The sequence below is a fragment of the Cervus elaphus genome, chromosome 19 (genome assembly GCF_910594005.1).
Source record: "Cervus elaphus chromosome 19, mCerEla1.1, whole genome shotgun sequence".
Taxonomy (NCBI): Eukaryota; Metazoa; Chordata; class Mammalia; order Artiodactyla; family Cervidae; genus Cervus; species Cervus elaphus.
Window position 1 is genome coordinate 94,419,251 of NC_057833.1, and position 12,123 is coordinate 94,431,373.

Sequence of the window (12,123 nt, forward strand, 5' to 3'; positions counted from 1 at the left end):
TACATTTTAAGATCAGAGTTGTGTAAGTTATTGTTTGCTGAAAGGGAAAGTTTAAATTATCCCAAATGTTGGGTGATTCTTAATTATACAGGACTTTAAAATTCTTAAACTTTCATTTTTTTTCTTTTAAATTTAGAGAAGAAAACTGAGAGAACAGTAAGATAAGCACATAAACTCTTCACCTAAAATTACCTATTGTTAACATTCTGTCACTTTTATTTTTCTCTACACATGTTCACATGTGTGTACATACTTCTTCCTGAACAGTTTGAAAATAATTTACAAACTGTGGCATTTCATATCTAAACATAATATATAATCAGATGAAAAGAACATTTTTCTGCACAACCACAGTATCACCATTACACCCAAGAATGAAATAATTATGCCTGTGCTCAATAGTGTCCAATTCTTTGCAGCCCCATGAAGTGTAGCCCACCAGGATCTTCCATCCATGCAATTTTCCAGGCAAGAATACTGGAGTGGATTGCCATTTCCTTCTCCAGGAGATCTTGCTGATCCAGGGATTGAACCTTGTCTCTTCTGTCTCCTGCATCAGCAGGCAGTTTCTTTACCAATAGCACCACCTGGGTATATTATTAAAACATATAAAATAATATGAAATATTGTCCACAATAATTTGGCCACCTACTGTGAAGTATTAACTCATTGGAAAAGACCCTGATGCTGGGAAAGATTGAAGGCAAAAGGTGAAAGGGGAAGCAGGGGATGAGGTAGTTAGATAGCATTACCAGTTCAGTTCAGTTCAGTTCAGTCGCTCAGCCGTGTTCGACTCTTTGCAACCCCATGGACTGCAGCACGCCAGGCCTCCCTGTCCATCACCAGCTCCTGGATGTGGAGTTACTCAGCTCACATCCATTGAGTTGATGATGACATTAAACCATCTCATCCTCTGTCATCCCCTTCTCCTCCTGCCCTCAATCTTTCCCAGCATCAGGGGCTTTTCCAATGAGTCAGTTCTTTGTATCATGTGGCCAAAGTATTGGAGTTTCAGCTTCAACATCAGTCCTTCCAAGACTATTCAGGACTGATCTCCTTTAGGATGGACTGGTTGGATCTCCTTGCAGTCCAAGGGACTCTCAAGAGTCTTCTCCAACACCACAGTTCAAAAGCATCAATTCTTAGGCGCTCAGTTTTCTTTATAGTCCAACTCTCACATCCACACATGACCACTGGAAAAAAACATAGCTTTGACTAGATAGACCTTTGTTGGCAAAGTAATGTCTTCACTTTTTAATATGCTGTCTAGGTTGGTCATAACTTTTCTTCCAAGGAGCAAGTGTCTTTTAATTTCATGGCTGCAATCACCATCTGCAGTGATTTTGGAGCCCCCAAAAATAAAGTCTGCCACTGTTTCCATTGTTTCCCCATCTATTTGCCATGAAGATATGGGACCAAATGCCATGATTTTAGTTTTCTGAATGTTGAGCTTTAAGCCAACTTTTTCACTCTCCTCTTTCACTTTCATCAAGAGGCCCTTTAGTTCTTCACTTTGTGCCATAAGGGTGGTGTCATCTGCATATCTGAGGTCATTGATATTTCTCCTGGCAATCTTGATTCCAGCTTGTGCTTCGTGTAGCCCAGCGTTTCTCATGATGTACTCTGCATATAAGGTAAAGAAGCAGGGTGACAATATACAGCCTTGATGTACTCTTTTGCTGATTTGGAACCAGTCTTTTGTTCCATGTCCAATTCTCACTGTGCTTATTGACCTGCATGCAGATTTCTCAGGAGGCAGGTCAGGTGGTCTGGTATTCCCATTCTTTAAGAATTTTCCAGGTTTGTTGTGATCCACACAGTCAGTGGTTTTGGCATAGCCAGTAAATCAGAAGTAGATGTTTTTCTGGAACTCCTCACTTTTTCAATGATTCAGTGGATGTTGGCTATTTGATCTCTGGTCCCTCTGCCTTTTCTAAATCCAGCTTGAACATTTAGAATTTCACAGTTCATGTACTGCTGAAGCCTGGCTTGGAGAATTTTGAGCATTACTTTGCTATCATGTTTGATGAGTGCAATTCAAGGAACATGAATTTGAGCAAACTCCAAGATAGTGGAGGACAGAGGAACCTGTTGTGCTGCAGTCCACAGGTTGTAAAGAATCAGACACAACTTAGTAACTGAACAACAACAACAAAATCATCCACAAAAGTATAATAACAAAAGAAGATAATATTGTTTATCTCAGAAACTGTCTCAGAATATATGTTGACAACAGGCAAGGAAAAGTAAAATAGTCAAGAGGTGACATGAAGGAACTTTCTAAAACTCAGCAGCACCCAGTGAATCCTCCCAGGTAAGAAGGCCTTTCTGTGTTCCCCATTTCTTTTTTATAGAAAAAATGTTTCAGCTTTCCCTGAGTTCCAAAGAGAAGATTTAAACAGTTATTAATTGGGGGAGTAAGGGAATGCATAGAGAAACAATAGTGCAGCTCTGGGGGCCTCATCCTGGCTCCTCCTGCCAGAATATACAAAACAATCTGGTACATATCTATGAGTTCTGTAGGAACTAAGGATCCATCCAGGTGGAGGACGGTAACTTCAGGCTGAGGAGAAGCACATGGACACCAGACTGATTAGAACCAGAGGTTGATGTTTGGGATTCTTGGAACATCACTTTGCTACCTCACGATGAGCTACTCAGAAGAGGGTTACACACCCTGAAGCCCTCTTTGCAGATTTTGCCTATTAAATGATTCTTCCCTGAAACCCAACAGGGAGTTCAGGCTATTTGAGCGTAAGCTGCCCCAGACTCCCTATCTGACACCTTAAAATAAGCACTGCACTTTCCTCCACTGCAAACCAGTCAGTAGATTGGCTTTACTGTACTTAAGCAAGAATATACAAGTTTGGTTTGGTAACACTCTTGTTTTACCTGTATTCTTTTTTTTCTTAAAGAAAAAATATATATATATAAATCAAAACACTAACATTTGTTAATGTGAATTGTACATATATATGCTTATTTTCTTAGATTTAATAGTATACATTGAAATGTTTCTTCAATTTAAAAAAAAAGGACAGTTCTCTGAGTAATTAAAGTTTACATTGCCCTGGATGAAAAAATTTCCGATGATGGTAACATGAAATTATTATCGTTTTGTTAATGAAAAATGGTTTAGAATTTGATGTGGTTCAACCTGCTATATTTATATTACTATACTTATATTAGTCTATTACAATTATATATATGTAATAGCATATTTATAAAACCATTATAAGTGATGCTTATTGATATATGAAGCAATATCTGTCAGCTAGATTTTCATGACCACAGACATTGATAAAACTCTTGAAGATCAGATTGTATTGCAAGACTATAAAAAAATTAAAGTTAGTTTCTCAGTTGTGTCCAACTCTTTGCAACCCCATGGACTGTAGCCCACCAGGCTCCTCTGTCCATGGAGTTCTCCAGGCAAGAATACTAGAGTGGGTTGTCATTCCCTTCTCCGGAGGATCTTCCCAAACCAGGAGTCAAACCAGGGTCTCCTGTATTGCAGGCAGATTCTTTACCATCTGAGCCACCAAGACTATATAATAAAAGGCAAATGGTATATGTTACTGAATTTCCAAATGATAATACAGTGGCAAATACTGAGCAGCACAATTGCTAAGCCTCCTGGAGGAGATTTTTTGGAGTAAATGCCGCAGAGACAGGATTAGTGAGTTAGACAGAATTAAGGCTTCCCTGGTGGCTCAGACAGTAAAGAATCTGCCTGCAATGCAGGAGACCTGAGTTTGATCCCCTGGGGGAGGATATAGCAACCCACTCCAGTGTTCTTTTCTGGAGAAACCCCATGGACAAATCAGCCTGGTGGGCCACCAGACATGGCAGAGTAACTAAGCACACACATGGGCCCCCACTGTCCCATATACACTGGGGTAACTCACAGCAATATAACAGCACTGAATGGCAGACACTGAAAGAGAAACTCTGGTCCTGGACTATGTGTTTTTTGTGCTTTATGATGAAGAGTTTCAGTATCCCCACTGTGTGATCAGAGGCCATAATACAACACTGCTATAATGTGGCCCCATCTCTACCGGCCAGCTCAGCACACATGCTCATGTGAGCACCAGCAGGATCCAGGGCAGACATCAAGCTTTCTGGTCAACTTGACTGTTCCACGGACTTGGCTGTAGCTAGTTTCCTTAGAGTTGGGTAGAATGTCAACTTCTTTTCTGGGGCACCAACCTGTACAGGTATTGCTTTCAGTAAATTAATCCTTTCATCACAAATGCTAAAGAAATAATTTTCCTCTACAGAAAATAAAATAGAAAAGGAGTAAATTCCCTAAAAGATAAAAATAAATATATACATCTGGTGGAGAGACTACTACATTAAGAATTATATGAAATATGTGAATACTTAAGAGGTTGTGAAATATAATGAGAAAAGCTTTGGAGGTTAGGTATGGAGACAAGGATTACAGTCCTTATGCTTTCACTGTTTACTTCAGTGGTCTCTGGCAAGTCACTAACATCTTTGAATCTCCTAATTTATATCTAAACATTGATCTAAAAATAAATATCTAAATTTTATTTTATCTGAAAATAGAATGACTATTGAAACTCTTTGGACTAATGCCTGTTTCTTAGAGTTCTGAATGACCAATTTATTAACTTGGATTCTAACAAGAAGAAAGTCTTAATTTGAAGTTTTCTGACTTGCAGTCAAGAATCTCACTATTTAAAAAGAATTCCAGACATTTTATTCCATTCTGTTAAATCACGAAGTCACTCACAATCTTTCAACATGTCCTGGTATGATATAGATTAGATATTGCAGGTTTTTCATGGCAAACAGGAAAAGGGTATCCTTTAAGTATTTTTACTTCTAAATCTCATTCTGATTTTCATTGCTGTTATTTTTTATATTCTACTCTATAATAGTTCTTATTAAGGAACATATATATACGCACATACACACATATACCACTAATTGAGTGATCTTGGGTTTTGCTTTTTGCTTTTTCTGTGTTAACCAATACTTTTCAACTAGATTGTCAATGGTTACTGAGAGTTTTATCTCCTGTTTTAAATTACATAACTTTGCAATATTTATAACTGGAAAAGTACTGCCATAATCAGTATTTTCAAAGAGGAAACTAAGGTATGCAACTTTGTAAGATTTTCTACTTTGTTCAGTGCTTGAAGAATTGAGGGGAACCATCAGAATATCATGGATAAGTTCTTAATTTAGCCTTTTCACTAATTTCATCCCTGACTCATTCTATCCCCCAAACCTGCCATTCCACTAATATTTTATGGTAAAACTATAATAGAAAAAATAAAAAGAATACAAAAGTAGCTTACATTTTATCAGATGTTACATTTAACATCTCTGTATATAATTATATTTCATCTTCTTAGCAAATATAGTATAAAAAATGGAACTCAAGCAAGTCATAAGCTTTACCCTAGAAAGCATAGTTAATATATTATAGACTTGGATTGGAATTCTGATCTTTAGAGTCTCGACTATGTGAGCGGATAACATTAGCTCTTTCGGCAGGTAATAGGATTGTCTTCCATGTCATTGACTGTCTCCCTACTGCTTGAAGTCCTATTCTGGAAATAAAGTAGCAAAGACTGTGTAGGGAAAGGCTCTCCTTAGATCTAAATGGATAAAAGGAGCCATTCTGAGGTTTCCTGGGGCCTCTAGGCTTGGGTCTCACCTTCCCTTTAATAGATCATTAGTAGTACACCAAGACACACACAAGAAGTTTAGGCCCTCCCTAAATATTGTTCTGGACCCCTCTGGAGTCCATGTGGAACCTAGGAAAATGTATAACACCTACTAAATTATTGACCAATGCTAACATTATCACTATTGTCCATATCACTCCACCCTTCTCTGTATATCACCTCTGCCCTCCACATACCATTTAATGTGCTGCTCTTCTGCCCAGTTCACTCTACTCCATACTGCTAAATGATGCCCTTTCTTTATATTCCTCAGCACATATCTAACATAAAGACAAGGGTTCAAGAAATGTGATGATGTTTCCTATAATGGAACTATAGTGCAGGGAAATAAATTAAAACCTGAATATCTTTTTCAAGATATTGCCCCAGCTAATGTTTCCTCCTCTGCCAGATTATCTTCTTGGCATGCCCTCTCTTTGGCCTTGTGCTAAGTTATTGATATTTTCCCATCTTTCCAAAGTAGCCTCCCCCTGTCTGCTCCTCTCCATCTTTTAAATTCCATGCTTCAAATCTCAGCCTCTGGCCCCAAATAAAAGGAGCAAAAAATAAATGTACATCATAATTATTTCTTTATTCAGGAAATATAATTCTTTCACACTTTTGTGTGAAGCAGTTAATGTTTAACTGTCACAAAATTTTATTTTCTTGAATATATATCATTTGACTTTTGTGTAGCCAATCAGACTGTTGGTGTTTTCTAAAAGCAGAAAACTATGAACCTCAGATGCAAATACAATTAGCTAATTCTAGCTGTAGAAATAGTAATAGAAGTTTATTTTCACTTTCTTCCTCTTCTTTTTTAAGCAATAAAAATCACAGATCCATTTCACAGACAGAACTTACACTCAAATATCCTCCCCTAACCCCAAAGTTCCTGAAAAGAGAATGTTTTTCCCAAGATCAGAGATAGTTCAGTCTAGACACAGAAGCACAGTGGCAGTGGATAACATTGCTAAGCTTTCCACATGCAAAGCCAAGGTTCTGGCTTGTCCCAATTATTCTCACTCTTTAAGCAAAACTTAAAGGAAGAAAGCAAGAATTATGACATGTGAGTGAGTTTTCCTTCAGAAGGTGGAGTAGGCATAATTTGCAAATGAAATTTCTATAATAGTCTGATTATTTACAGGTCAACAAAAGGTGAAATCATAATGTCTTTCTGTTCTTATTTGCTCATTTTATTGTTGTACTGATATAGTCTTTAAAATAAAATGACTTTTTTAGTCTTATAAATTAAAAGTATTTATTTAACCTGCTCTCTTCCCACATCTGTTCTTTTAAAAGCTTCAACTAGCATCAGTGGAGACTAAGCTCTTTGATGAAATAGAAAAAATAAATAAAACTTCATTTCATCAGAGGAGATGAAGATAGTTAAGTAAAATAATATGAGCCCTGCAGATGTAGGATTTTGTAGGTTTACCCTTGAATCAAGGCTTCATTCTGAATAATAGAATGAAAGACTTCCCCTGACCTTTGAAACAACCTCAGATGACCCTATGTTGTGCAAATATTGAAGCCAATAAGTCCTCCTCTAAGGAAAAGTAGTGGAGTCTGGTTTAGAACATAGGTCTCTTCTGCATGAACACAAAGACTGGGGTTCCATACCATTCATTTATCTGCCAAAGCAGTTAAGTTGCTCCATTTCTTATATTTTCTTTTACATAGATGATACCTAACAAAGTAAGTCCATTTTTCCAGTGATTTTCCCCTTCAAACATATGGTTGGATAAATTTAAACAATAAAAAAAATAAAGAAAATCATTTGAGAGGGTTGAGTTAATAGTGGATAAACAATTTCTTCAAAAATTCACCCACTTTTGTCTTTGTTTTCAGTTCAGTACAGTTCAGTCTCTCAGTCGTGTCTGACTCTTTGCAACCCCATGAACCACAGCATCCAGGCCTTCCTGTCCATCACCAACTCTTGGAATTTACCCAAACTCATGTCCATTGAGTCAGTGATGCAATCCAACCATCTCATTTTCTGTCGTCCCCTTCTCCTCCTGCCCTCAATCTTTCCCAGGATAAGGGTCTTTTCAAAAGAGCCAGCTCTTCACATCAGGTGGTCAAAATATTGGAGTTTCGACTTCAACATCAGTCCTTCCAAGGAACACTCAGGACTGATCTCCTTTAGGATGGACTGGTTGGATCTCCTTGCAGTCCAAGGGACTCTCAAGAGTCTTCTCCAACACCACAGTTCAAAAGCATCAATTCTTTGGCACTCACCTTTCTTTATAGTCCAACTCTCACATCCATACATGACTACTGGAAAAACTATAGCCTTGACTAGATGGACCTTTGTTGACAAAGTAATGTCTCTGCTTTTTAATATGCTGTCTAAGTTGGTCATAACTTTCCTTCCAAGGAGTAAGCATCTTTTAATTTCATGGCTGCAATCACTATCTGCAGTGATTTTGGACCCCAAAAAATAAAGTCTGCCACTGTTTCCACTGTTTCCCCGTCTATTTGCCATGAGGTGATGGGACTGGATGCCATGATCTTACTTTTCTAAATGTTGAGCTTTAAGCCAACTTTTTCATTCTCCTCTTTCACTTTCATCACGAGGCTTTTTAGTTTTTCTTCACTTTCTGCCATAAGGGTGGTGTCATCTGCGTATCTGAGGTTATTGATATTTCTCCTGGCAATCTTGATTCCAGCTTGTGCCTCTTCCAGTCCAGCATTTCTCATGATGTACTCTGCATATAAGTTAAACAAGCAGGGTAACAATATACAACCTTGATGTACTCCTTTTCCTATTTGGAAACAGTCTGTTGTTCCATGTCCAATTCTAACTGTTGCTTCCTGACTGGCATACAGGTTTCTCAAGTGGTAGATCAGGTGGTCTGATATTTCCATCTCTTTAAGAATTTTCCACAGTTTATTGTGATCCACACAGTCAAAGTCTTTGGCAGAGTCAATAAAGCAGAAATAGATGTCTTTCTGGAACTCTCTTGCTTTTTTGATGATCCAGCGGAGGTTGGCAATTTAACCTCTGGTTCCTCTGTCTTTTCTTTTTTTTTTTTTTTCCTCTGTCTTTTCTAAAACCAGCTTGAACATCTGGAAGTTCACAGTTCACGTATTGCTGAAGCCTGGCTTGGAGAATTTTCAGCATTACTTTACTAGTGTGTGATGAGATGAGATGGCTGGATGGCATCAATGACTCGATGAACATGGGTTTGGGTAGACTCCAGGAGTTGGTGATGGACAGGGAGGCCTGAGGTGCTGTGACTCATGGGATCACAAAGAGTTGGACACGACTGAGCTACTGAACTTAACTATCGTGTGAGATGAGTGCAATTGTGCAGTAGTTTGAACATTCTTTGGCATTGCCTTTCTTTGGGATTGGAATAAAAACTGACCTTTTCCAGTCCTGTGGCCACTGCTGAGTTTTCCAAATTTGCTGACATATTGAATGCAGCACTTTCACAGCATCATCTTTCAGGATTTGAAATAGCTCAACTGGAGTTCCATCACCTCCACTAGCTTTGTTCATGGTGATGCTTCCTAAGGCCCACTTGACTTCACATTCCAGGATGTCTGGCTCTAGATGAGTGATCACACCATCGTGATCATCAGTCTTTGTGTAGTTGGACATTATCGTTTGACATTGTGAAATTCATCTGTCTCTTCCTTTGTGTGGTTCCCTCCTCATCCCAAAAGGAGAGCAAAATGTTTTTACTTTTCAAAGGAGCATCTCCCACCCTGCATTGTCAGTCTTGCTCATCCCTGAATAAGGGCAAAGATGTCATTAAACAAGGCATCAAATATTAAACAAACTTGTTTTCTATCTTATCCCAAGCCTATTATGAATCTAAATTCCTGTTGTCTCAATTACGACAGCACACGATTGTACTTCAGAAAGTTCTATAGGCTATATTAAGAGGCAGTTCACTCAGGTGATAGCAGTCATATTTGTGTCTGCCCCATACCATTCACTTCACTTTTCATTAAATGTGCATTAACTTAAAACTACCCTAGACTATAAAAGTATAAGAGGATTTTGATAACATAGCATTAAAGTGACAGTGAATCATCAGAAACATAACATTAGCTTTTCTAGTTCAGTTGCTTTGCCGACTGTAAATATAGACCATTTTTCCATGAAGTTATGGATATTTTCAAAGAGCACAACTGACTTGTCTCACAGCCTGCTCTTAAAATCAGGAAGATGAAAGGAAATTTATACATGGAGTTAACCATATTTTCATTACAAAAGTTAAAGCTGGGGAAAATACCTAATTATAGTGTTTAATTTGCAGCAATATTATTTCTTACTACACTGCACTAAACTGCATCCATGAGAATGCTAATGGAGTTATTTATTGACACAACCTTCCTGTAAAGTTGCTAGGGCTTGTTTACTATCCCAAATGTTGCAGTATTGCTGTGGTTTTAAAAGAAAAAAAACAAAAGGAAACACCATGTAATTACTGTAATTATATATCTGTGACAGAGTTTCTACTCCAAAACTTTTTCAACAAGCAACATGGACTCATTTTAAATACCTGAGTATTTCTTCTCTCCTGACTATTATTTTTGTTGTTCTTGGAAAAGTAAACAATAAAGGAAACTTTTGTAAGAAAATATTTCAAAATTCTAATCTGGGTGAATTTCATGAACTATGTATGGCTTTTGGCTCTAATGATAAAAAACAACATTTATGCAGCTCTCTAGAGATCAGAAAGTGGTCCTGTTGACACATTCTCAGTTGATGAATACAAAATTCTAATAATGTACCAATTGCCATTGTTCTACTCTGCAACTGGGAAACCAAGTCTCCTGTTTTCAAATCCTTTACCCCTAGGAATAGAGTGGGAAGTGAGCAGCACCCGACTAGAAATGGTATCTTCTCCTGTTTCTTTGCACAGTATTACTCCCCAGAAGTTCCTATTGTAGACAACAGATATTCTCAAATCTACCTACGTGTTTCTGAACCATGATGGCAGAATAAGAATTTGGCATGAAATAATTCAATTCTAGCATTTTTCTGCTACCTCTACCCCTCCACCCCAACACACACACACACACACACACACAAAATTTCTTATATACTTAAGTCCTACAGATATTTATTTCAGTACCTAATATTGGACTTGGAAGAAAGCCCTAGAGTCTTTGATAGATATATCTGACTTCTAATGGTTACCTTTAAATCTACTTCTTTCCAATCTTTTCCCCATAAACTGACATCTAAAAAGTGCTTTTTAGAAAAGCAATATATGTAATATCCCAAGTTCACTGGGGGAAAAAATGTACCATGGAGTTCCATCAAGTGTGCAATCCAAATCCAATATTTAACTGTCTGAATAGAAGAAATTTTGCACTTTTCTTGATTAAAAGAGAGTATGGAATGAAAAAAACAAGTGTATAGTAATATAGCACATTCGTGACTTTTTATGAAATATTTTCAGTCTAATAATCAACAAATAGATTTTTGTGACAGATATAGAATGACAGATATAGAATGATAATTGCTTTTCATATAATAACAGACCCAATCACAAGCTATATGCTTACATAAGTTTTTGATATTTTAGTCTCAGAACTCAACCTCTGAGTACTAGACAATTTTTTTTAATGAGTGATAGTAGCTGAATTTAGTAAGTTTTATTGTAGAAGGTAGGATTGTCTGAAGACTGAAAATACACAAAAAACAGCTATACACTTCTATAAAAATTTGACTTGGCACTGGCTCCTAAAAATCACGGGTTTAAAATCTCTTCTTTTTTAATAAGTAGTTGTGTGACCCTAGACAGATAACACTTTCTGTTATGATAACCTTATTGGTAAATGAGAAATACCTCCTCAATGACCTCAATGCAATGGTAGGAAAAAAAAAAAGAAATATCTGTGCTAAAATATTTCAGTTCAGTTCAGTTCAGTTCACTCAGTCATGTCCAGCTCTTTGCGACCCCATGGACTCAGGTAGGAGGGGATATATGTGTACATATAGCTGATTCATGCTGTTGCCCAGCAGAAACTAACACAACATTGTAAAGCAACTATACTCCAATAATAAAATTTTAAAATAAGTTAAGAAGTAAATGATTAATCATGTGAATAAAGATCCTTGAAAGGATTGATTCCTCTAGGGAAATAGGGAAAAGCTTTTTGGTAGAAGGAATATTGAGCCCACTATTTATTTTATTCCCCTAAACATACTTCCAAATTTTAAATCTTTATAGCTTAAATTTCTTGTTATTCAGTGACTTATACTCTGTTCAATTCAGTTCAGTCACTCAGTCATGTTCGACTCTGCATCGCCATGGACTGTAGAAAGCCAGGCCTCCCTGTCCATCACCAACTCCCAGAGTACACCCAAACTCATGTCCATTGAGTCGGTGATGCCATCCAACCATCTCATCCTCTGTCATCCCCTTCTCCTCCTGCCCTCCATCTTTCC